This window comes from Chiloscyllium plagiosum, chromosome 13 (assembly GCF_004010195.1).
Source record: "Chiloscyllium plagiosum isolate BGI_BamShark_2017 chromosome 13, ASM401019v2, whole genome shotgun sequence".
Classification (NCBI taxonomy): Eukaryota; Metazoa; Chordata; class Chondrichthyes; order Orectolobiformes; family Hemiscylliidae; genus Chiloscyllium; species Chiloscyllium plagiosum.
Window position 1 is genome coordinate 41693216 of NC_057722.1, and position 26332 is coordinate 41719547.

The 26332-nt window shown below is 39.7% G+C and overlaps 1 long non-coding RNA gene across 2 annotated transcripts; it reads right to left on the reverse strand.

The window, feature by feature from the left end:
- Positions 1–8307: 8307 nt before the first annotated feature.
- On the reverse strand, positions 8308–26142 carry LOC122556304. 2 transcript variants are annotated; one of them, XR_006313494.1, is made up of 3 exons: positions 26074–26142; positions 9834–9917; positions 8308–9237 (listed from the first exon to the last, which is right to left on the reverse strand). It is a non-coding gene; the product is annotated as an uncharacterized LOC122556304 (long non-coding RNA). The 2 variants fall into 2 exon arrangements; XR_006313495.1 differs by having other exon boundaries at positions 9834–9900; positions 26074–26131.
- Between the last annotated feature and the right edge of the window lie 190 nt (positions 26143–26332).

Consider the following 26332-nt stretch of genomic DNA (forward strand, 5'->3'; position numbering starts at 1 on the left):
GCCAAGTTCGGTACCCATGGGGATGGCCTTAACCAGGACCTTGGATTTATACCACACAACAGGTGAGCCCACTGAACCGCATGCACACACATACACACACACACACATGCACACACACTCTCACACTCCCGTATGCGCACACACTCACACCCACCCTCTCACAAACTTCCATCCCTTTACATTCACCCACACACTCTCTCTCACAGGTATTCATAATGCCCTTCCCCCAACACACACACACGTACTAACATCCACCCTCTCTCTGATTCATATCCCTTTACACTCACTCACACACACTCATATACACACTCTCTCACAGATGCTCATAACATTTCCCCCACCCCAAAACACACTCACACACATAGGTTTGTGGGATGAATTTGTACTTGCAGAATTACATTTTATTTTGCTCAAAAACTGCATGAATCCATTTAAGATTCTGTAAATCTTTTTTTTAGGAATAGAATCAATCTGAACAGCCCCACACAAGGCACCTCACACTTTTAATGCATTATTTGAGCTGACGTAGCACCTATTGTTAAAGTTCATTTGAGAATGTAAATTTAAAAAAGAAGTTCTGGGATTTACATATGAAATAATTAAAACCAACATGGTCATGCTAAAAGAAGAGGGACTCAACAAACTTCCCAGTATATAATTCAGTATATAATTTCAATTACATCACACTGTAAACCTTTGTTATAAATTCTGTGTCTTGTGATCTTATACTCCACAACCACGTGATGGAGCAGTGCTTAGAAAGCTAGTGCTTCCAAATAAACCTGTTGGACTATAAACTGCTGTTGATTTTTAAATTTGTACACACCAGTCTAACACTGGCATCTCCAAATCATGATTCATAACAGACTAATCAAGTCACATCTGGAACGCAGTTCCCTTGCCTTTAAATAAGATCAAAGTTAGGGACTAGGCTACCTCCTAGATATATTTTAAGGGGTTTTATCTGGTCCATAACACAGGTATTCGGCTGTGTGACTGATAATCAACAGTGATCTCCATGTGCACACACATGTCCATGAAAACATGAACAAGAAAAGACAAGCTCATCCATCAAATTTGTTCAGGCAGTTACAATACAACTAAACAGCATGATTTCCAACATACCCTTCCATTAACAGTAATGTAATCTGCTGGCAATGTGAGTTTTTTAAAACAAAAACAGGAATATTATTTGCTGAATTCCAGAAAGTTGAAATAAGAATGATTTAAACTAAGAAATTATGTAACCATTATATGAAAGTAGTTTTAGATTAAATAATTTGAAAGAGGTTCTCTCATGAAATTATGACTAATCCTGTTTTTAAACTTGTACTATTAAAAACACAGTGGCACAAATGATATTTCAACATATCTTTGTTTTACTCATGATTTTGTTTGTTATATCCATTGGAGAAGGTAAAGACTGCTGACCAGATAGATTTTTAAGGCCTTTTAGTAGACCATCATTTACATGAAGTTGACATCTTTTTTTTAATTGGCTTATTTGAGAAGCTGAATGGTATACTATTTAGTTCCATATAAGGAATGATCCAAAGTGACAATTGTCATTTTTGTTCTCTGAGAACAGAATTAACAGAACATATTGAAATTGTAAATTTTCTACAAGCTAAGGGTACTTTGCAGAATTTTGGCAGTTTGACAGTAAGATGCAAAAGGAGCTCTATGTCATTACTAATGAGGATTGGACAATGCTCATGAAGATAAATTGGTTAAATTGAGCAGTGCTGCAATGGTGGCATACTGTCTGCCAGTCTTTTTCATTCTCTTTTACTCTTCTGACTCCAAAGAGGAATTAATGGGTCTCTAACATAGGCCTGTGGAAAATGTTTTAACTAATTTAGATTACAAATGTCTTTGTTCAGTGGAGGAAAGAGGAATCAGATTGCTCAATTAAAAATATATTGCCAGCTTATTTGACATACATCATTTTCTGGTATTGGCTGCAATAAATGCTTTGTTATTCTGGGTTGGAGGAAGTACTGAATGTCCAATGCAGCTGTTCAAATTTTCCAGCAGGTAGGACTGCTTAAATCACTTATTTTAAAAAAACCTTGTGTGTAAGTGTATGTTTACCAAGTGACTATGAAGTAATTAATTATAATGTGGTTGTCATAAACATTTGCTTAAGCTTATTACCTGTAATCTGCTCCCAGGTTCACTTTATCTGTTCTCCCAAGCCCAATAGAGTATCTGTCTGATAAATGAAAAATGGGTTAGTGCTATAGTGAGTTAATGTGATAGGTGCTATCTTTCACAGGGAAAACATATGCTTCAAGTAAGGAGGTAAAAACATCTTGCTTTAGTTTGCCTTTTGCATATTTGTACTGTATTGTAAGATGTGAATTTTACTGCAGCTTTCGTCTGTTTTCCCTATTGTCATAAGCTTTGAAGTGGTAAGCTTGGCTTATTAGTGTTTTACCGTCTGCACATGGTCATTTATCACTGGTCTTTTTGTATTCATTACTGTGACAGTGCATGACATGCAGTTTAAATGAGATATATGGGTTTTTCTTTCCATCTTTTGTTTCTTTCTGATCATGGACTACACATCTTCCCATTTGACTACTCACTGCAGCACACTTTGAAGTACATACACTATTATTATTGAACACTAAAACATTTTTTCAGTTCAATATTAAAATGATTAATCTTTAATGTGCTTTGACACAATATGTATTTGGAATAAAAACAGTCTGGCTGGAGAGAAGGAAAAGGCAAGAAATGTCTTTCGTTTTGGACTTCAAAGTAAAACTGTTTATTATACATTAATACTAAATACTGCTGTGCATGGCACCCATAAATATACCAGTATCTGATCCTACAGCTATATTAGGCAAGAAGTAATCTGTTGTCTTTGTGTTCGTGTCTGTGTGCTCTTGAGACAATATAAACTTCCAGTGTCGAGAAATATTCTTCAAGAGATTACGAACCCCACTCACACTGTGCTACTTATGTTCAGTGATGTGCAACTCTGTGACATCAGCACATCATTGCTTCAGGATCCTGAAGCCCTGACACAACAATTCACTTAATCAACTGCATTAATGTTTTCAAACCATTTTAGAGCAGGCACCATAATCTAAGGCTGTTGTACTGAAAACCACTTGTCAGTTGCCATTATTTTGTCTTGATTATAAAAAACATTCTCTTTTTTGCATTTAACTGGTTGGATTAACAATTAAATGTCAAAAGAACAGATCTGTAAGCAAACAAGAAAATCTGTACATCGTGGTTTTAGAACATAACCTCATAAGTCAAGCCAGGAAGTTACTTGAAGCAGTTTCCACGAGTGTTAGTTTGCTGTATGTATAACAGAATTGCAGTTTTGATGTGTAAGTAGTGTTCCCACTGTAATACCAGTGAAATAATACCAGTGAAATAATTCCAGTGGTAGGAAATACTTTGGTGCCAAAATCCTCCTAAGTGTGTACTTGTAATTCCTTGCTGTTATAGAATAACTGCCAGCTTTTAAAGGAAAGTGATGTTCACAAATTGGATTACAAGTAATGTAATTCACTGTTCGAAAAGGTGAAATGAAATAATTATTGCAGCCATGAGATGACAGGAAATGACTCAGCTACCCACTCCTACCCCACCCTCTGACACTTTTATAGCACACAATACATTTGACCATGTTAGGTATTGAAAATGTTCTGTCAGATCATAACAAAATATTGGTGACTAAATTAATTATGTAATATATATTCTTGGTTGCAGGATATTTAACGATATTTGGAACTGTGCACAGTTTTTAGGCATCAACTGCTTGCTGAAATGTTATGAGTTGCTGTGTTTTATATCTAAACAATCTGGGTATTTTGGCGCAGATTTTCATTCTAAATCAAGAACGCAATTGAAAATTTGCTTTGTGCAGATTTACATTTTACACTGAAAATTACAATTAGTTAAATAGTTGACTAATTGTGGAACAATAGTAGGATTAATGTTGGCTAATTGGAAACCAAAATGTTGAGGGGCTTTACATTGTCACTTGATTTGTAGTTAAATATTATACTTAGGTCCTACCCAATATGAGAAAGGGCACTGGCCACCTAAATCAAGGCCTTCCAAATAATTGTCGTAGCTGGTCCTCCAATGGTATAAGAGGACTGTAGCTGTCCCTTTACCCAAGGAGTGCAAGGCAGCAGTTTATCAAGACCTACTCAACGAGAATTAGGGATGGATAATTGATACTGGCTTAGCGAGCAACACCCACAGCAATGAATGAATGATTTGAAAAATGATAATGTGGTTCGTAAAACTAGTATCAGATGATCTGTTCAGACCTGGAAAATTGAAGGCCAGTTTTGAACTAGGAGCCATTAGTAAATGGCATTAAAACTGGTTATATTACCACAACTATGTATTCAAACTGATTTTCAGTTTATCAGGTGATATCTCTGGCCGCATTTATTATAGACGCACTTACATGTTACAGATTCAAATGAGGATCATCATATATCAGTAATCAACTGACGTACACCTGCGTGTTTGTGCACTAATTTCTGAGAAAGTGCACTGGATTAATAAGTGTGACTCATCAACACCACCTTATGCCCAGAAAATATGCTTCAATGATATATGGTGTGGGGAGGAGGATAGTCAGGCAGTTTGACATCAGGGAGATGTTTGATGCCTTTCAGTACCTCCGGGATTACATTCTGGTTGGAAAGAGCCAATCTTTATCTTCCCATCCTGCTTCTAATTGAGGTTGATTAAAAGCTACCCATCTAATTCACCAGTATGGACAGGCTATCCGTTTTTTGTGTGTGTGTGTATATGGGTGGTGGGGGGGGGGCAACTAAATAAATTTATCTGTCATCGCGAGTGAAGAATTAATCAATTCTGGAAGGGAAGTGACAAATAATTTTAAATTTCAGTTATTTAAACAACTGTATTACATTACCTGAGGGCTGCAATAATTTCTTCTTAGAGACTACCATTAAGCCTGGAAATATCCTTTGCATTTTTCTGGAGGCCAGAACTTTGTTTCCAATTTCCTGGTCTGACCCAATAGCTCTGCCTGGCACTATAATTGCTCCCTCACTTGTTTTTAGGAATGCAAGTAGGTTGGGACTGGACTAGGGATGAACAGGAACTGAAGTTGACTTTCACCCATCATAGAACTAACTGTCAACAGCTATGTAGTCCAGTGCACTGCTGTCTCAAAGCTATGTGGAGAGCTTCCAGGAATAAGATATTCGCTCTAGGTTGTCATCTTATCATAATCTTCACAACTAGGCTTGTTTTGTTGATACCCTCCCAGTCTCTGGCCATCTCCTCACTGGTTCTGTCATTCCCCTGTTGCATTACTGCCTTTGGCATTGTTTCCATTATGCCCACTTGTTGATGGTCTTTGCAGGCTCTTCCATAGTGTCTGCTTGTATTATTGAGAGCACCTTGCCCACCACCTGCCTCTTAACTGTTCTGGCCTCACCCCTGTACACCTTGCTGGCAGGAGAAGCATATGCTGCAATTAGCTGGATTGAAGAAATCGCTGCAAATCTGGGTTTTCAGTGCTGTCTCACCATTAATATATCAATATGCCATTAACAAACATATAATTATATAATTATTTCATCATAGCATGTGGCCTGATGGCATGGCGATCTCATACCCCAACTTACTTCAGGTCATTCTTCTGTTGTTACCAAATAGCTTAATAAAAATCTAAACATTTATGCCTGAGCAATATAATGTTCATATAAAACAGTTAATTGTGATAAATGCTTATTCAATGCCACTATCCGTGCCCAATTTTTTATGGTACCAGAGATCACCATAGATATTGATACCCCTGGTGAAACACCTTGTTCAACGCAACTTCACATCATAACTATTTATAAAAGACCCCAATATCTTTGTGGTAGATATTTAGGAAACTAATCGAAGATCATCCAGCCAATAGCTTTGAACAGCAGAGAATTTCGAAAGAAAAGGGCATATTTCACCCTTAAGCAGCAGAAGATTCTGTGAGCACAGATAGCTGTACAGACAGCATTGACATCAAGAATACAGAATTAATTTCTTTTTGATCTAAATATGTTATTTTAAAATAAAATAAATTTCTAAGATTACCTTGTTTAAAAATAAAACTTACACCAAAGTGGGGGAAGTGAGTGAAATGAGATGGGACAGGTGTTGAAGTGCAACAGATTGTGCCGAGGGGAGTGTTATTGCAATTGGCGCATGGAAAGTGAGTTACTACAATTATCAGGTGGTGTGTTATAGGGAAAAGTTGTTGAAACTTGCAAGGAATTGGGGGCTGATATTTGTTCCTTTCAAGTAATTGTCAAATCTTATTTTTCCAGTTACATTGAATTTTCTTATTTTGGATCCTCATAGCTTTCTGCAGAAAACAAATTTCCTCATCACATCCCTGATACCTTTACCAATCACTTTAATTTAATGTCCTTTAACTTCTGACCCTTCAGTCAGTTTCGACAATATTCATTCTGAGAAAACTATTTGTGAATTTGAATAACTCCGTCAAGCTCATAACCCTTTCGATGCTAAGTAGAACAGCCTTAGCTTCTCCAGCCTGTTAATGTAGCTGAAGCCTTTAATCTCTGGTACCCATTCTATTGCATCTTTCAATTTTGATATCCTCCTTAAAGCATGAGGCCCAAAACTGAATATACCGCTCCAGCAGAGGTTTAAAGAGTTCGAGAATAGCTTAGCAGAATACAGTTCCCAGCACCACCACCACCACCCCCACAGCGAAGACAGGTCAGCGGATTGGCCAAGTCGGGGTGTGGCTGTATCCATAGAGCACTATGGGCTGGTTAAACAAGCTCTCAGTGGGTCATCTGTCTCTCACTGGGAAAATGTCCTACTCTTGATGCTAGATTTTCAAAGTGGGCACTGCCAGCACTGCAACCCTACCTACAAAAGAAGCCACCTAGATCCCAGATCCAGGTACATCCAGGACATTGGATTTTCAGCAACGTTTGGTTGGGAAGGGAGGGGGAATTTCAATTCTAAGGGGAGGGATGAGGATTCCCCAATAGGCAAGGCATGCTGCAATGATTAGACTCCCCAACCTCCTTCCTGACATTTTGAGTAATTAAATAAGTTTGTGAATCCCATTTCCATGCTGTTCTCCACACCAACCATATTTTGGAAAGGGTAGCATAGTATCAGGTACAACTGGGCTTTTAACAAGCTATTTGTTATTTTACTTATTAATGATGGGCAAACTGCTGAATTTGGTGTGTGCCAACCCCTTACGCTATGTAGATAAGCTCTTGCAGATTTTAGAAAGTTGTTGGGCAAGATACCTAATCAATATTACATGCCCCTCTCACCCAAAACCCACCAAGCACAGGCATGTGATATCCAACCTCATGTCTCTGACAATAAAGTCAAGTATCCTGTCTGCTCTTTTAACTCTCTTCTCAACTTGTGCTGCCATATTGAGATTTCTGTACAGCTATTTCCAGAACAATATGTTCTAGCCCCCATTAAAATTGTACCATTTTATTAGATTTCAGAAATGATTAAACATTATAAATCACAATACATTGCCAAGAGATGTAGGGGATATAGGGGGAAAAAAATAAATAGTGCCCAAAAATAGGCTTGGAATTGTGATCCATAATTACCTCCTGCTATTTATTGTAATGCAACAGCCCACAAATGTAAATGCTACTTGAGGCTACATGTTTCAACAAGTGGCAAAGATCAGTAGGCTAGCACAACTGGAAAGGTGCAATCTAGCAACAGCAAGTGTTAGAAGTGCCTGGAGAAGAGGGTCTGAGCTATTAGAAGAACAAACACAACGGGGAATGCTCGAAGGTTTTCTGATGCAGTGTGAGAAGATCTGGTGTAGAAGGTGGTCAGAAAGCAATGGCAGTGTTTCTTGAAGGACCTGAATGCAGTACAGAAAGAAATTCAATAACCTTACAAAAGGAACCGAAGTTTGTGAGTGCACCATTGTCATAACCATGTACAAGGCTTTTTATCAAAGCAATCAATGAGCTAAGATTTTGTGTACAAAGTTTAAAAAAAACACACAACACCAGGTTATAGCCAACAGGTTTAATTGGACGCACATACTCGGAGCAGCACTCCGAAAGCTAAAGATTGTAAGACACAGAATTTATTGCTATAAGTTCTGTGTCTTACAATCTTATACTCCACAACCACGTGATTAAAGAGCAGCTCTCTGAAAGCTAGTGCTTCCAATTAAACCTGTTGGACTATAACCTGGTGTTGTGTGATTTTTTTTTTTAACTTTGTACACCTCAGTCCAACACCAGCATCTCCAAATCAAGATTTTAGGTGTTTGTGTTTGCCTGGGTCCCTTTTAGCTTATGAGAGATTCAACTTAAAAACAAGTGAAGTTTTTGTCTTAACTATGATAAAGATGATTTTATTACAAATCGCTGAGTGAAAAGATTAAAATTAGTAGCTAAATATGGACATCAAGGATAAAATACAGTCAAGTTTAAAAGATACTTAGAAAGATGAAACTCAGTTCAGTTCTTCAGAGTCTTGTTGCAGACAAAAAGCTGACTGTTGAAGTGTTGGCTGCCTGGAGTGCAGAGTTGAAGAGACGTGTTTAGCAGTTGTGAAGACTTCCTGGTAAATTAACCAGGCTTGGTATGCAGAGAGATTTCAGGTCCTTTTCTCTTTACTGATTTTGCTGGCACAACACTTAAACTGCTTGGATTCATTTTTAGTAAAGGAAGCAATATATCTGGACACTTTCCTCTGAGCCTTGTGGGTGAGAGAGAAAACTCTTTTCTCACATGCTGTTCATAGTTGGTTCTGTGAGAGCAGCGGCTGGAACTGTCTTCACAAGTTCTCCTGAGAACTCAGCATAAATCGTTGTACTCGGATTGACATTTTATACTGTTCAAAAATCAGATGGCTGCTTTCCCAAATTGTCAAGTCATGCTTCCATATTAGGTATTGTGTTAGCCAAGGCCTGGAACATAATCCCATCCATTGGTTCTTAGCCAAGGTAATTAACTTTAACAGTGTCAGTTAATAACTTGACTGGCTTCCATTCTCCCAGGTTTGGTGAGATAAGAAAGAGCTATTCTCACCTCCAAGGAAGCCATTATCAATGAGTTTCTGTTCACTGCTCATGGAAATGTTCATTAAATTCCAATTATCACTTGGGATTTTTAAGGGTCCAATTGCAGTTGAATCCACAAGACAAGTCAGGTGCTCCTTGGGATGCATGTTTTAATGGTCCTTTTTTTGTCCCTAAAAGCAGATTATAATTGTTTGTTACAAAATCTAAAACAATATATCCAATTTGTGCTAACCAGTAAATGCATATCTTTAAAAATGAATAAATAGCCTCACACTGTGCTCCATGCAGCACATCCCCTTCATTTATTTGCGAACACACTCTTATCAACCACAGCTATTACTTCACATTCATAGTCTCACTCACTCTCACACCCTCAAAATTGCGGCTAGCCTCAAACCCACATCTGTTTGCAAATGTTTTAGCTTTTGATTGTGACAGGTCCATCACCCAAACACATTACACAATACATATTCTTCTATCCTACAGGTCAAATTGATATATAACCATGGACAGCAATATCCAGCCAGCTGGGATAAACTTGGCTACATGTCCTCAACTTATTGGAAAACTTTACATTGCCCATAACTGGTGTAAACAACAATTGAGGCTATGGCCAGCAGCAGGAAGGAAGCAATTAAAGAGAATTATATTGCTTAGCTAATTCACTAATCTGTGATCTATGCTCACCTTCATCCCATAAACTCCTCTTAATTGCAAATTACAAATTATTTAAGTAAGCACTTCTTGATTTCTGCCCTTTACTCACCACATTCGCACCCTTGTGTCTTTTCATTACAGCTACTCGAGAAAAGCATTTACCAGGAACACCTAGTCTAGAAGGAACAAGAAACTGATAATGACAAAAGACTAGTCAGTTAGAGTCATAGAGTCATAGAGATGTACAGCATGGAAACAGACCCTTCGGTCCAACCTGTCCATATCGACCAGATATCCCAACCCAGTCTAGTCCCACCTGCCAGCACCCGGCCCATATCCCTCCAAACCCTTCCTATTCATATACCCATCCAAATGCCTCTTAAATGTTGCAATTGTACCAGCCTCCACCACATCCACTGGCAGCTCATTCCATACATGTACCACCCTCTGCATGAAAAAGTTGCCCCTTAGGTCTCTTTTATATCTTTCCCCCCTCACCCTAAACCTATGTCCTGTAGTTCTGGACACCCCGACCCCAGGGAAAAGACTTTGTCTATTTATCCTATCCATGCCCCTCATAATTTTGTAAACCTCTATAAGGTCACCCCTCAACCTCTGATGCTCCAGGGAAAACAGCCCCAGCCTGTTCAGCCTCTCCCTAGAGCTCAAATCCTCCAACCCTGGCAACATCCTTGTAAATCTTTTCTGAACCCTTTCAGGTTTCACAACATCTTTCCGATAGGAAGGAGACCAGAATTGCACGCAATATTCCAACAGTGGCTTAACCAATGTCCTGTACAGTCGCAACATGACCTCCCAACTCCTGTACTCAATACTCTGACCAATAAAGGAAAGCATACCAAACGCCCTCTTTCGCTATCCTATCTACCAGCGACTCCACTTTCAAGGAGCTATGAACCTGCACTCCAAGGTCTCTTTGATCAGCAACACTCCCTAGGACCTTACCATTAAGTGTGTAAGTCCTGCTAAGATTTGCTTTCCCAAAATGCAGTACCTCATTGATCTCTTAATTCTAATAATCAGCTCAGAGATTTGCACAATGCATATTTTACAGGACAGCCTAAAGGTAGGAGCTGTAGCTATTGAAACACAGCGCAAGGCACAAGTGGCCAGGGAATGGGGCCCACACATGCCAGTTTCCACATGGTAAGCTTGCTTATGCATTCTCCACCAGCGTTGGGTTATATTGTTATGTTATATACCTCTGAGACTTTCTCATGATGTAATCACTGTGTCATAGCATGTGATCTGATAATATAAAGGTCTCAGTCTCAATCTTATTGGGGCCACTTGGAACATGACATGCTGAAGGAAGAAAGCAACACTTTGTCACAAAATGGCTCAGTCCGAGGCCAGATGTGATCGTAACCTTTGATTGTAACTCTATACCAGAAGCCATCATAAACAACTGTTGAATTTTTCAGTACTATGTTATTCACATCTAGTTCTTATGTTAATAACCTAAATATTGTCTCATCAGATACAAATGCGCAGCATTTGGCAAAAGGTTAAAAGGTAAAAAGCCTTCATCTTAGATAGATTTTCAGGGTAGATCAGATCACAGTGGACTTAAATGAACATTTTAATATTATGGGATATTGTAAAAGGCTGAAGGACATGCAAATTAAAATACTTTGCACATTGGCAGACTATGTCACTGTTGTGGAGCAAGAAACCAATAACACCTGTCTTTGAGTAAACCTTGAATCCTTTTGAGTGTGAATGTCATGGCCAATTCCATCAAAACATTTGCAGGTCCAACCATAATCTGGCTGATGTCTCAGCTTGCATTTCCGCACAAGCAGAAGCTACTGAGCATCTGGCTGTTGCAGTGGAAGCTCAAACTGCTGTTATGCAAGTTCACCATCTCATCATGCAGGCTCAAGCTGCTGCCATCAGTGCTGTGGATATCAATGCTCTAAGGGGCTTGCAGGTTTTCACATCAGTCCAACAATCTGCTCTAGAAGGTTACTGGAATGTCTGAGGCATCACTCCTGTGGAGTAATGTTGAAGGATGTTTTTTAAAAAAAACTAATTTTGAAAATGATAGTAAATAACATTGAAGACTTTTTGCTGTCATTTCATTGCTTAATTATCAGCTCACAGAACATATCTGTAAGGCATAACAATTAGTTCAAAGAGAAATTAACTACTCTCTTTGTAACCAATCTTTTTAAAATGTGAATTATGGCCTCTGATAGGAGCACAAAAGCAGATTCCACTAAGTTAACAACAAGCTCTTTTTTTTTTGAAGCATTTTTGTCCTTGTCCAATGATCTGGTACTTCAGCATTCATGAAGCACCTGTTGTATACCTTAACTGGCTGTTGTAAATACATAAACCTAGAACTCCATTGAAACGTAAAAAAGACTTATACCAACATGCACTGGCTTTCTCATTCTCTTTAGTTATAGCACCTTCTAGTTTTCTGAAGCAACTTTTGTCACAATAGATTTCTCTTTTGAAAATGTTATCACTTTTACAGATTGGTCATGTAGGTGCTTGCACAAATGACCTACTTAGGGTTTCAAATTCCCTTCTAGTAGATTTTGATTAGCTATTCTGAGCTCCTCTAAGGCACAATTTGTCATCAGGTTACAGCTCCACTCCTCTGTTAAAAAAGCACATTTGGAAGATTGTCTTGCCATAGAACTAGCACAGTGACGTTACATTTTGAGTGACTATCAAATCCCTGGAGACCTTTGAATTGAATTCTTTGAAATTCAAATATATCAATGTAATAACAATAAAAAATAATACTCCAATTGCATGTGCTACTTCAGGAAACTCCTCTCCATCAAACCAAACAAAATGATTTTTGTTTTCCTTAATTTCAAATAATTATCCAATGTCTGCCAATTTGCAAATGGACATTTGTGTGATTGAATATTGTAAAAGCAACAAAATAAATTGTCCAATTAAGCAGGTGACCTGGTTTGATACATGCTCCTATTTATAACACCTCAACAGGCCTGCTGAAAGCTGTTGGACAATTGTACTTTTCAAGTTTAAATTCATAACTGGGTCATCTCTCAGTGCTTCTTCAAAGAAGATTGGTGAGGGAGCTGTACGTTTTACATTAATTGGTAAAGGAAGCACATTGATTAATAGGTCTGTGCTCTGTCTGAAACAAGAACTACAGCCTGGGTGAACGTGGAACATGGTCACAGCCTGATACATTTTTAATAGGAATAATGCTTCAGGCATATTACTACTGGCCTTCTGGGACCTGAGGGGAAGGCAAACTCATTTCATCCTCCCTTTAATCAGAAATTCTCTTAATAACTTGAGGAAAAAAGAGCAAAGCCTTGTGGGATGTGGCCCATTTCTCACAACAAGGTCATGTTGCAGTGGCAGGTAATAAGCTTCAGTGTTGCTCTACACCTTGTCTTCTGATATTACAACCTATTAGCTGGCGTGGGTCTAGAATTTACAGAGTTGACTAAATTGTGTGTGTCAATAGCTACAATTTTTAATTTAAATTTGGATTTTATAGCTGCAGAGGCTGACAAAGCCAGACTGTCTTTGTATAACTTCAATTGAAGTGCAGATGGTTGATTAAGGCTATCATTTCAAGGATTGAGTAGAAAAAGGATATACTGACTGGATGATGTGATTCTTTGAAAAAGAAAATTTCCATTGACGTCTGTGAGAATAATCGTAATAAATGTTTGTTTTTACCAGAAAAATACTTATGTCAGCAACATATACAGCTTGATGTACAGGTATTTTCTAATCAACCTTTTCACATGTTATTTATATACCTCTAGAGTAGGTGGGACTTGAACCTGGATCTCCTGTCTCAGATGCAAATACTCTATATTACACGAGCCCTTGTGTACAGGTGGTCAGTCCAACGGCATGGAGTGCTTTCTTTGGATATGCATTTAATACCCGAAATAATTTTATCACTCTTAACTCTTTGGATGCTTTGACATATAAAGAATGGGGCAGTAACTGACCTGTGTTCTGAAGATGCGCTGAAAGGAGAGGGAAGGACTTGAAAAATGGTGCAGGAACACAAAGTGTGGAATGTCCATCATCTTTCTGTCATGTTTTGTTAACAGTGCTGAATGAAGCAGTCGGCTCTCCTGCCTGGAACATGGTTAAATGTCTCTACCTGCTGCCACTGGCAACTTGCCAACAGTAAGTATTGGCCACGAGTTTGCCTCCAACAGAGTGTTTTCACCTGATGCAGCAATATTTACATTATCTCCGAGAATACGAGAAAAGGCCATGGATATCAAAGAATCTAAGTGAAATTCATAACAAGTAACCTCTGTACAAACATTAAATTTCTCAAGAACATATATGTGTGGGCTAATATTAAGCTATTAAGATGCATCGGAAAATGCTTCCAGTAGAGTGTCATGTTTTAAGTGATTGAAGGGAAGATGGAGTATATATAACATCAGATTATGTGCTATGAAGCAGTGATGATATTATCACAATGTCCCTTACAGATATACTAACATACCGTGAGACATAACACAGGACATGTAACTGCCTCCGTTTGAATAAACTGCCACAACTGCTTCTCTCCATATAGGATTTGTCACATCCTTACCATGTCTCTGTCCTATTGCTCACCCCAAGCATCTTGTCAATTCTGCTGCATATCCTTATCAAGAGAGCATCCAAATCAAACTCCCCAATTTTGCTGTTGTGCCTTTTCTATCTGGCTGCCATGCTCCTCTGCAACATTGTCAGCTTTCATCAGTGGAGCAGGTGGCGTTTCAATGGGCCACTCCTACCTGAACGTGCCCCCTTGGGCAATTGAAAATCCAGTTCATGGAGTGAATATAATTGATACCAGAACATACCATGATGGTACTTCCTGAAATACTTTGCATAGCTTTGTTCAAACATACTGAAAGAATTTGTATTTATTGTATATCAGAATGGCAGAGATGTGTTCTTTCTTGGTTAGAGTTACTAAACATTCCAGTTAACATGGAAGTGTGGTTCCATTGACTCTTTCTTATTCAAATTTTCAGGATAACCAACAAATTCATTATCCTCTGAGTTATTTGTTTTCCTTTAGTTTATCACAAACTGTGGTATTAATATTGTTCATAAAAAACTGACTTGTACGTATCTAGCACATTTGTCACTATAAACATGTCCATGGTTCATGAAATGTGTATAGATTCAGAACAATGAGCAGCACAAACAGCTGAATAAATCTGAAGTACCATTCTACAGATTGATATTATAGGGAGTCTTCATTCGGAATTAGCCGAATCTGAAACATTGACCTAAAATCTGTATTGTCCCATGTCCATCTTTCAGGCAACTGCTGTTGGTTAGCCACATGAGTATAGGTACATGTACCTAACTGACAAAGGAATTAATGAAAATGGTGTGAAAATTTCCAAGCAATCTTTTAAATATTTAATTAAGCTGAAAAATATAGTATAAAAACTAACGCAGACTGCCTTATGAAAATCAAACCCTGATGTCTGTTTTCAGAATTCACACAATGAGGTCTCTAGCATTTGCAGATGTGAACTTTCGTAGAATCTTCCATGACCACAAGGATATCCTGATAGTGTTCAGCAAACAATGAAGAACTTTCAAAGTGTCATCACTGTTGGATTGTAGAAAAATGTAGATGCTAAGTTTGAGTATAGCAAGCTTCTCTTAAAAAAAAAGGTCAGAATAATCAGGCTATCTGGTTGGTGTGGTGGCTCAGTGGTTAGCACTGCTGTATCACAGCACCAGGGACCTGGGTTCAATTTCAGCCTTGGACGACTGTCTGTGGGAGTTTGCACATTCTCCCCGAGACTACATGGGTTTCCTCCCACAGTTCAAAGATGTGCAGGTTAGGTTGGTTGGCCATGCTAAATTGCCCATTGTATCTAGGCATGTGAGACTACATGGATTATCCATGGGAAATGCAGGGTGACAGGGATAGAGTAGGGTGGTCTGAGTGGAATGCTGTTTGGAAGATCAGTGTGGACTTGATGGGCCAAATTGCCTGCTTCCAACTGTAGAGACTCCATCTATTTATGCAATATTGATTGAATACTGTGTCCAGTTCTGGTTACCCTGTTAGAAAAGCATGGATCGGCTGGTACTTTTATCACTGGACTGTAGGAGGTTTAGGGGTAACCTTATAGAAGTTTATAAAATCATGAAGTGGTATAGATAAGGTGAATGGCAGGTGTCATTTACACAGGGTGATAGCTTTCAAGACGGGGTGGGGGGAGGCATATCTTTAAGGTGACAGGAGAAAGATTTTAAAAAGACATGAGGGCAACTTTGTTATACAGAGAGTAGTTGGAATGAACTTCCAGAGGAAGTGATGGATGCAGGTTGAGTTACGATGTTTAAAAGACATTTGGATAAGTACATGAATAAGAAATATTTGGAGGGATATGGGCCAAGCACAGGCAGATGGGATTAGTTTAATTGGATTATGGGTGGGCATAGACTGGTTGAACCGAGGGGTATGTTTTTGTGCTCTATGACTATGACTATGACTATGTCTTTTACCTTTTAAAGCCTTTGTTTTCAGTGCAGTGTACTGATAGAGGACTCTAATTATGCAACTACGCTTAGTAAAACCACTTTGAAGCAGTTTTCAAATGAAATGTATGCTTTTTCTATTCCCACTGAATACACTTTGCAAGAAGCTTGTCAGATTTATCAGTACAGGAATTCCCTCGGGCAACGACTGATCTTCTTACTTACAGCAGCAAGCTTAAAGCGAACAGCGGCATGCACTTTGTAAATTTAACTGAACAGTTCACATACATTTTACTATTTTTACCTCCTGAACTCCAAATGCTCACAGTCATCATCATATTCTTTAAAATATTAAGCTCTGCCTTATTAACTCCCACCGTAAAAACTTCCACATTAAATATCATTTTTTTAATCTTACTAGTTTTTAACGTGTTGTGACCTGATGGTTACTCACCTATTAGTTCAAAATCAAGTATTGGCAATCTAAAGGTTACTTTTCTCTTCAAAGATAAAATATTCTCAGCATTTTTTTTCTTTTTTTCTGCATTCACCAAGTGATTTTCTATTCATGGAAATGAATGGTTGAAAATTGCAGATTAACAAGTGTAGAAATGGAAAACCCCAGTCCATTTACTTTTCTGTCTCCATTGGGATTATGTTCTATGAGAGTTTGCATTCTTTCTTAAGTTAGGTCCCAAAATAGATCTGAAGTATTCTGGTCTATGTGGTGTAGTAATATTGTATTTAGCCACCACAGAGTATCTGCAGCTGTTAATTTACTTAATGCCTGTTGTTGTTTTCCTTTGTCACAATTCAAGGACAAGAATAGCTGACTTAACATTTAGTGTAGTCCTTTGACAGTTTGATAATTACCCAATGCCTATACAGTTGCTGTTTTTATTCTCATTGTCTCTATTTATTGCTGTTGTTTACATATCTGGTTGGTAGTCCATAGATTTAATATATCAGGTGAATCCTAGTGTAAACAATCTGACATAATTAAACTAGAATGGTCAGGGCTACCAATCAGGTAGTACCCATAACATTTGAAAAATGAGAGCAAACTGAAAAGCCAGCAATAGAAAATTCTGTTCTGTTTTACAGCTAAGGTGAGCAGCTTTTATCAAATTCTTTTGGCATAAAGAATGAAGAGATTATCAATCTGGGGACTTGCTCTGAAACAATAGTGCAATGTTGGTGCAGAGACTGTCCACTCACCATGACATTTCCAATAGCACCTTCCAAAAAGAAAGATCTCTAATGCCTGAAAAGGCAAGCACTGCAGATACATAGTCTCATGCAGAGAAACCCCGAAGTACTTAGCAACATAGTGTACTTCGAATTACAATATAGATGAATGTAAACTCAATGGCACACTGGAGAGATGGAGGCCCTGGACGAGGTGCCAAGGAAGCCTCAAAGAGATGAATTTAAAAGGGGAGAAAAGGTATTACAAATTGAAATGTATTCTCCTGGGAGTTATCTCAGATTATGAACATGATGGGAGAAAAGGCAGCACTCTAGATATGAGACATGTTTTGTTTTCACAATACACAGGGATAGGGATTAAAAGCCAGTTCACACTGGGCCTACGTATGTTAGTGGAAACAAGTGAGCTAGCCTGTGGCTTGTGTACATCAGCAGATGAGATACTCCTGTTTATTGGGTATGAATATGAGTGTGCTGTGAAGGTTACAGTCACACAGCCAACCATTGGTCACCCCTGTTGCAGGTACATGATTCTCTTGTTCTAAGTGTTAGAAACCCCACCTAGCCAGCAAGCCAGTCAAAAGAAAATGGACCAATAGAAGGACTCCTTTGTTGTTGCCAGTTAACCGCCATCAAAAGGAAACGGGACAAAAGGATTTTAGCTAAAACAACAGCACTTTTAAAAGGGAGAGGATCAGATAAAGGTAGCACATGGTCAGGCAGTGCAGGAGAGAGAGTGAGAGAGAAAGAAACCCAAATTGTACCCTGACACAGTAGTGAACCTGTGCAGTTACTGCCTTTGCTGGTTAAAGTCATTTATCGCTGGATATTGGAGTGCATCTGGGAAAATTGACAAACAGTGAAATTCACAACTAATCTTGGAGGAACCTGTTTGGGAGAGGTCACAGCACAGAAACCGGTAAGTGGATATTTTTAAGTATGGCCTTACAGTAAGTCTGCAGTAGTGAGTAGAGTGGGTTCTTTCTTGACTATATGTTTTATTGAGATATGTCTCTTGATTAAACTAAAAAAATACAAGCCATAGGTATTAAATTAGCCTGGAGCAGTGTTTTGTAGAAGAATAAGATGGTGCTATTTTCTGGATCTATAGATTGTGAAGGAGCAAAAATGGCCCTTAGTGGAGTGATATGCTCTTCTTGTCTGATGTGGGAGTTTAGGTAGAACTTCAGTGTTACTGAGGATTATAACTGTAATAAATGCTGTTGGTTGCGAATCCTATCAGATCTAATGGATCAGTTGGAAAGACAATTAGAGGCAATGAGGAATTTACAAGTGCAGGGGGATGTGATGAATGACAATTATAAGAAGGGAGAAAAGTTGCAGATATAGCACGTAGATGGGTGAACTCCAGGAAAGGTAACGGAGGTAGGCAGCTTGTGAAGGAGTCTTCTGTGGCTATCCCCATTTCAAACAAGTATGCTGTTTTGGAAAATGTAGGGGATAATGGATTCTCAGGGGAATGTAGCACAAACAGCCAAGTTTCTGCTACCGAGACTGGCTCAACTGCAATGAGGGGTTCCAAGAGATTAATTGTGTTATTGGACTCTCTAGACTGAGGCACAGATGGATGTTTCTATGGCCAACACTGAAAAATCACAATGGTATGTTGCCTTCCTGGTGCCAGGATCAAGGATATCTCAGGGTGCAGAATGTTCTCAAGGGGGAGAAGGACCAGCAGGAGGTCATTGTACACATTGGAACCAACATCATAAGAAGGGAAAAGGATAAGATTCTGAAGGGAGAATATAGAGAGTTAGGCAGGAGTTTAAAAAGGAGATCCTCGAGTAGTAACATCTGGAATATTCCTGTGCTGCAAGCTAGTGAGGGTAGGGGCGACACGGTGGCTCAGTGGTTAGCACTGCTGTCTCACAGCACCAGGGTCCCAGGTTCGATTCCAGCCTCGGGTGACTGCCTATGTGGAGTTTGCACATTCTCCCTGTGTCTGTGTAGGTTTCCTCCGGATGTTCCGGTTTCGTCCCACAGTCCAAAGATGTGCAGTTCAGGTGAATTAGCCTGTTAAATTGTACATAGTGTTAGGTGCATTAGTTAGAGGGAAATAGGTCTGGGTGGGTTACTCTTCGGAGGGTCGGTGTGGAGTTGTTGGGCCGAACGGCCTGTTTCCACACTGTAGGGAATGGAATCTAATCTAGGAATAGGAGGATAGAGCAGATGAATGCATGGCTGAGGAGATAGTGAATGGAGAAGGATTCACATTTTTGGATCATTAGAAATCTTTCTGGGGTAGAAGTGACCTGTACAAGAAGGGCTGATTGCACCTGAATTGGAAGGGGACTAATATACTGGCAGGGAGATTTGCTAGAGCTGCTCAGCAGGATTTAAACTATTCAGGTGGGGGTTAGGACCCAGGGAGATAGTGTGGAAAGAGATCAATCTGAGACTGGTACAGTTGAGAAAAGAAGCAAGTCAAACAGTCAGGGCAGACAGGGACAAAGCAGAGAAGAAGGTAGGACTGATAAATTAAACTGCATTTACTTCAATGCAAGAGACTTAACAGGGAAGGCAGATGAACTCAGGGCCTGGTGAGGAACATGGGACTGGGATATCGTAGCAATTACAGAAACGTGGCTCAAGAATGGACAGGACTGGCAGCTTAATGTTCCAGGATACAAATGCTACAGGAAAGATAGAAAGGGAGGCAGAGAGGAGGGGAAGTGGCGTTTTTGATAAGGGATAATATTACAGCTGTATTGAGGAAGGATATTCCGAGAAATACAGCCAGGGAAGTTATTGGGTTGCATTGTAGACCTCCTAATCGTCAGCAGGAAATTAAGAAACACATTTTTAAGGAGCTCTCAGTGATCTGTAAGAATCTGGGGTGGTTATGGTAGGGGATTTTCCAAACATAGACTGGGACTACCATTGTATTAAGGGTTTAGATGGAGAGGAATTTGTTAATTGTGTACAAGAAAATGTTTTGATTCAGTATGTGGATGTACCTACTAGAGAAGATGCAGAACTTGACCTACTCTTGAAATAAGGCAGGGCAGAAGACTGAGGTGTCAATGGGGGAGCATTTTGGGGCCAGCAATCCTAATTCTATTGGTATTAAAATAGTGATTGGAAAAGGATAGACCAGATCTAAAAGTTGATGTTCTAAATTGGAGGAAGGCTAATTTTGAAGGTATTTGCCGAGAACTTCCAAAAGCTGATTGGGGAAGATGTTCGCAGGTAAAGGAACAGCTGGAAAGTGGAAAGCCTTCAGAAATGAGATAACGAGAGTCCAGAGACAATATATTGCTATCCGGGTGAAAGGACAAGCTGATAGGTATAGGGAATGCTGAATGACTAGAGAAATTGAGGGTTTGGTTAAGACCAAGAAGGAAGCGCATGTCAGGTATGGACAGGATAGATCAAATGAATTCATAGAGTATAAAGGCAGTAGGACTTTATTTAAGAGGGAAATCCGGAGGGCAAAAAGGGGACATGAGATAGCTTTGGCAAATAGAATTAAGGAGGTTCCAAAGAGTTTTTACAAATACATTAAGGATAAAAGTGTAACTAGGGAGAGAATAGGGCCCCTCAAAGATCAGCAAGGCGGCCTTTGCCTGGAGTCACAGGAGATGTGGTAGATACTAAATGAGTATTTTGCATCAGTGTTTACTGTGGAAAAGGACATGGAAGATATAGAATGTAGGGAAATAGATGGTGATATCTTGAAAAATGTCCATATTACAGAGGAGGAAGTGCTGGATGTCTTGAAGTGCATAAAGGTGGATAAATTCCCAGGACCTGATCAGGTGTACCTGAGAACTCTGTGGGAAGCTAGAGAAGTGATTGCTGGGCCTCTTGCTGAGATATTTGTATCATCGATAGTCACAGATGAGGTGCCAGAAGACTGGAGGTTGGCTAACGTGGTGCCACTGTTTAAGAAGGGTGGTAAGGACAAGCCAGGGAACTATAGACCAATGATCTTGATTTCAGTGGTGGGCACATTGTTGGAGGAATCCTGAGAGATAGGATGTGCATGTATTTGGAAAGGCAAAGACTGATTAGGGATAGTCAACATGGCTTTGTGCATGGGAAATCATATCTGACAACTTGATTGAGTTTTTGAAGAAGTAACAAAGAGGATTGATGAGGGCAGAGCGGTAGACGTGATCTGTATGGACTTCAGTAAGGCGTTCAGCAAGGTTCCCTATGGGAGACTGGTTAGCAAGGTTGGATATTGTGGAATGCAGGGAGAACTAGCCATTTGGATACGGAACTGGCTCGAAGGGAGAAGACAGAGGATAGTGGTGGAGGGTTGTTTTTCAAACTGGGGGGCTGCGACCAGTGGAGTGCCACAAGGATCGGTGCTGGGTCCACTACTTTTCATCATTTACTATAATGATTTGGATGTGAGCATAAGAGGTATAGTTAGGAAGTTTGCAGATGACACCAACATTGAAGGTGTAGTGGACAGTGAGGAAGGATACCTCCGATAACAATGCAATATTGATCAGATGGGCCAATGGGCTGAGAAGTAACAGATGGAGTTAATTTAGATATATGCGAGGTTCTGCATATTCGGACAGCAAATCTTAGCAGGACTTATACACTTAATGGTAAGGTCCTAGGGAGTGATGCTGAACAAAGAGACCTTGCAGTGCAGTTTCATAATTCCTTGAAAGTGGAGTCACAAGTAGATAGGATAGTGAAGAAGGCGTTTGGTATGCTTTCCTTTCTTGTTCAGTGCATTGAGTACAAGAGTTAGGAGGTCATGTTGCAGATGTACAGGAATCAGTTAGACCATTTTTGGAATATTGCGTGCAACTCTGTTCTCCTTCCTATCGGAAGGATGTTGTGAAACTTGAAAGCATTCAGAAAAGACTTACAAGGAGGTTGCCAGAGTTGGTGGATTTGAGCTGTAGGGAGAAGCTGAATAGGCTGGGGCTGTTTTCCCTGGAACATCGGAGGCTGAGGGGTGACCTTATAGAGGTTTATAAAATCATGAGGGGCATGGATAGGATAATTAGACAAAATCTCTTCTGTGGATTGGCAGAGTCCAGAACTAGAGGGCATAAGTTTAGGGTGAAAGGGGAAAGGTCTGAAAGAGACCTTGGGGTAATTGTTTCATGCAGAGGGTGATATGTGTATGGAATGAACTGCCAGAGGAAGTGGTGGAGGCTAGTACAATTGTAACATTTAAAAGGCATCCGGATGGATATGTGAATAAAAAGGGTTTAGAGGGATATAGCCTGGGTGGGAATAGATTGGGTTGGGATGCCTGGTCAGCATGGACGAGTTGGACCGAAGTGTCTGTTTCCGTGCTGCACATCTCTATGACTCCAAGTTCAAATTATGGCAATTAGCCATGATGATTCACACATTACACCAAATTTGGACAGGCTGCTTTTATTAAAATTGAACCTATGTTGCATATGTTTTTACCCTCTGAGCAAGATTATCAAAGTTCTTTATTCCATATCATTACAATGCCAAGCAATAGCTTGTGGTCTTTTTTTTTTCACTGCTTATATGTTTTAAAACTGATTTTTTTCAACTATATACCTACCCTCAAATCTACATATCAGAAACTCCTTCTTTCTCATTCTCCCACACACAGATAAAGACTCCCAAAGAACTGATGATTCACCCATAGGGGACAATCAGATCCAAAGATAAAATGAATATTCAGACATGATCATTCTCCTGGGAGTCCTAGGGTAAATCTCCTAAAGCTACAGGGAAAATGTGTCAAGTTAAAAGAATCTGAAATAAGAAGAGGAAGTTGGGAAAATATTTAGCTTTAGGTGGGCCTGTACTATTGTTTACCACATTCCTTATTAGGGCGGCACGGTGGCACAGTGGTTAGCACTGCTGCCTCACAGCGCCAGAGACCCGGGTTCAATTCCCGCCTCAGGTGACTGACTGTGTGGAGTTTGCACGTTCTCCCTGTGTCTGCGTGGGTTTCCTCCGGGTGCTCCGGTTTCCTCCCACAGTTCAAAGATGTGCAGGTAAGGTGAATTGGCCATGCTAAATTGCCCGTAGTGTTAGGTTAAAGGGGTAAATGTAGGGGTATGGGTGGGTTGCGCTTCGGCGGGTCGGTGTGGACTTGTTGGGCCGAAGGGCCTGTTTCCACACTGTAATGTAATCTAATCTAACCAAAAAAAAAATGGTCCAATACAGTATGGACCTGTACAAGGATAAATGTCATTCATGTTCCATTATTGAGTAATAAACAATGAAGAGCCATATGTCTCTCTATGACATTAAAAAAAATAGAAGTAGACCATTTGGCACTCAAGCCTACTCCATCACTTGGTAAGAGCATGGTTGATCTGTCTGTGTTTTGAGTAGCGCATTCCTATCTGCCTCTGATAATCTTGATTCTGCTGCCTAACAAAAATGTATCCACCGCTGTCTTAAAAATATTCAACATCTTCTAAAGCTTAAAGTTACAATATACTACAACAACTCTGAGAGAGAGAAATTCTCCTCATATCTGTCCTGAAAGGATGGCCAATCCCTTGAGACTACATTTTAGAGATTTTGGGAATCCTGAAAGGTAAAAGGAAGTGAGAAGAGCTGGAAGATGAGAGATTCCTCCACATCCAAAACACACACACATTAATCCAGCCCACAATTGCCTATAGCTTTGCCTTATATGTCTTGTCTGATCTTGGGCTCACTCTCTCAGCACTCTACCACCACCCATGATCAACTGCCATCTACTTTACACTACTTTTCCCCATTCAATATTTAACTTCCTAGAATCCCTACAATGTGGAATTGGACCATTCAGCCCATCGAGTCCACACGGACCCTCAGAAGAGCATCCCCACACAGAACACCCCCACCCTGTGACCCTGCATTTCCCATGGTTAACCCACCTAGCCTGCTGGACATTATGGGCAATTTAGCCTAGCCAATCCACCTAACCTGCAAATCTTTGTACTCTGGGAGGAAACTGGAGCACCCAGAGAAAAACCACACAGACATGGGGAAAATGTTTAAACTCCACACAGACAGTCGCCAAAGAGTAGAACCAAACCCAGGTCCCTGGCATTGTAAAGCAGCAGTGCTAACCACGGGGCCACCATGCTGCCCCATTTAACCACCATGCTGCCCCATTTAGCCACCATGCTGTCCCATTTAGCCACCATGCCACTCTTATAGAGTACATTTGGAACCCATCTGCAAAACTTCTCCCCTCTTTCCCAAGGCTCACAATAAATGTCATTATTGTACAAATTTCAGTAAGAGGGAAAAAATTGGGAATGCAGCCTTAAGAAACTTAGGAAGTATTTAACTTTGTTTTCAAGAACTTACAGGACAATAGTTGGCCAATAATGTACTTACCCACAAACGTATCAATGTTTGTGACAGCATTTCCATCTAATTATCAGGTGTTATGAATAAGTAAATAAAATGTTTTTTGTAGGCATAAAGAAAGAAGACTTGTTACTTTAAAGTGTTTGTGGCTGATCCTGCAGTGCCTGTTCAAGCTAATATGTCTCCAACATCTACAACTGGCACAAATTATACCCACAACTGGCATGAATTATCTGATGGCATGTGACCTCCTATCCCACGTAGTAAACGATTTCTCCATATGCATGTCATCATTCCCACTGGCACATCACTGCTCCCACCATGTGGTGTCTGTGATCTCCTGTAAATATATTCACTTCCATAGTGGCCTATGCCAAACTGAAGATTTAGAACAAATGTTTGACCCAGTTCTGTTCAGGCAGTTTGACAAAATACAACATTTCAGTTTTAAAGATTTTACCATTTCACTTTTTGATCAATTACTTGTGTGGGAGGGGGAATATCTTGGTCAATTCATTGCAGTTGTTTGAGGAGCCTCTTTCTATTTCAGTCATTTACATGGATGGAAACTGATGGCCTGCATTGCTTAGATTTATCAAAGCATACTCAATGTCTGAAATAACAGATCCCAGTGGCACTCCTTTGTAACTGAAAGTGAAAACTCCCATTATTCAAAAACAACAATAGCTAAAAACTCAGGTATGTAATTTTAAATTCATTCCAAGTGCATTTTCCCTTTCCCACCATGCCACCGCTGACTGAATCAGCACGTTAGCCAGACTTCATGAAGCACATCAATTTCTTAAACATAGTCAGCTGAATATTTAATCTAATTTTTGTACATGTTTTGACACCCCCCGGGAAAATCGGGCCTTGAACTCAGAGATGTAGAAACACTATCACTATTACAAGATTTCCTCCACTCCCTCCACTCACCCACTGATTATGTAATATCAAGCTGCCCAGTTCAGGCCTGAAGTTCTGATTTAACTAATTGAACTACAAGTGGAATAAGTTACAATGTAATAGCCTCCATCAAAATGAATACCACACCACCCAGATGCCATCGGAAGGCTACAGGTTTGGATCAGCTTCTGCCGATCTTCTTGCTACCCACTCCGCTGTACAGCATTCTGAGATGCCACAGGTTATTGTTTGCTCACACCCTCAGCTTCAGTCTGGTTGCCTTTTACTCCTTATCCTGTCTCCTCATTTATATCTCTAACTCAACTCTAACTTTCTCCCACTGCTGTAATCCAGATAGTGCCTTCCAATTAACCTACTGTTGTGTTAAACTAACAAGAATAGAATGCCCATATGAGGCTCTTGTATTGCAGAGGCAGTATCCCTACCTCTGACCTTGAAGGTGCAAGTTCAAGTGCCATCTGCTCAAGAGGTGTGTAATAAAAACAGCCCAGAACAGGTTGATTAGAACAACCCATGATGGTTGGCTTCAGTTTTTTTTAAGTGTCTCATAATTAAGGGATAATCACATAATTAATGCAGAGGTTGTTAAGTATAAAATGAGTTTGCAGAAGATTGAAAGAAATGCAAGGAATCTGGAGACAAAAATTATCTACATTGAAAATGGAAAGAAATTGTGGAATGGAA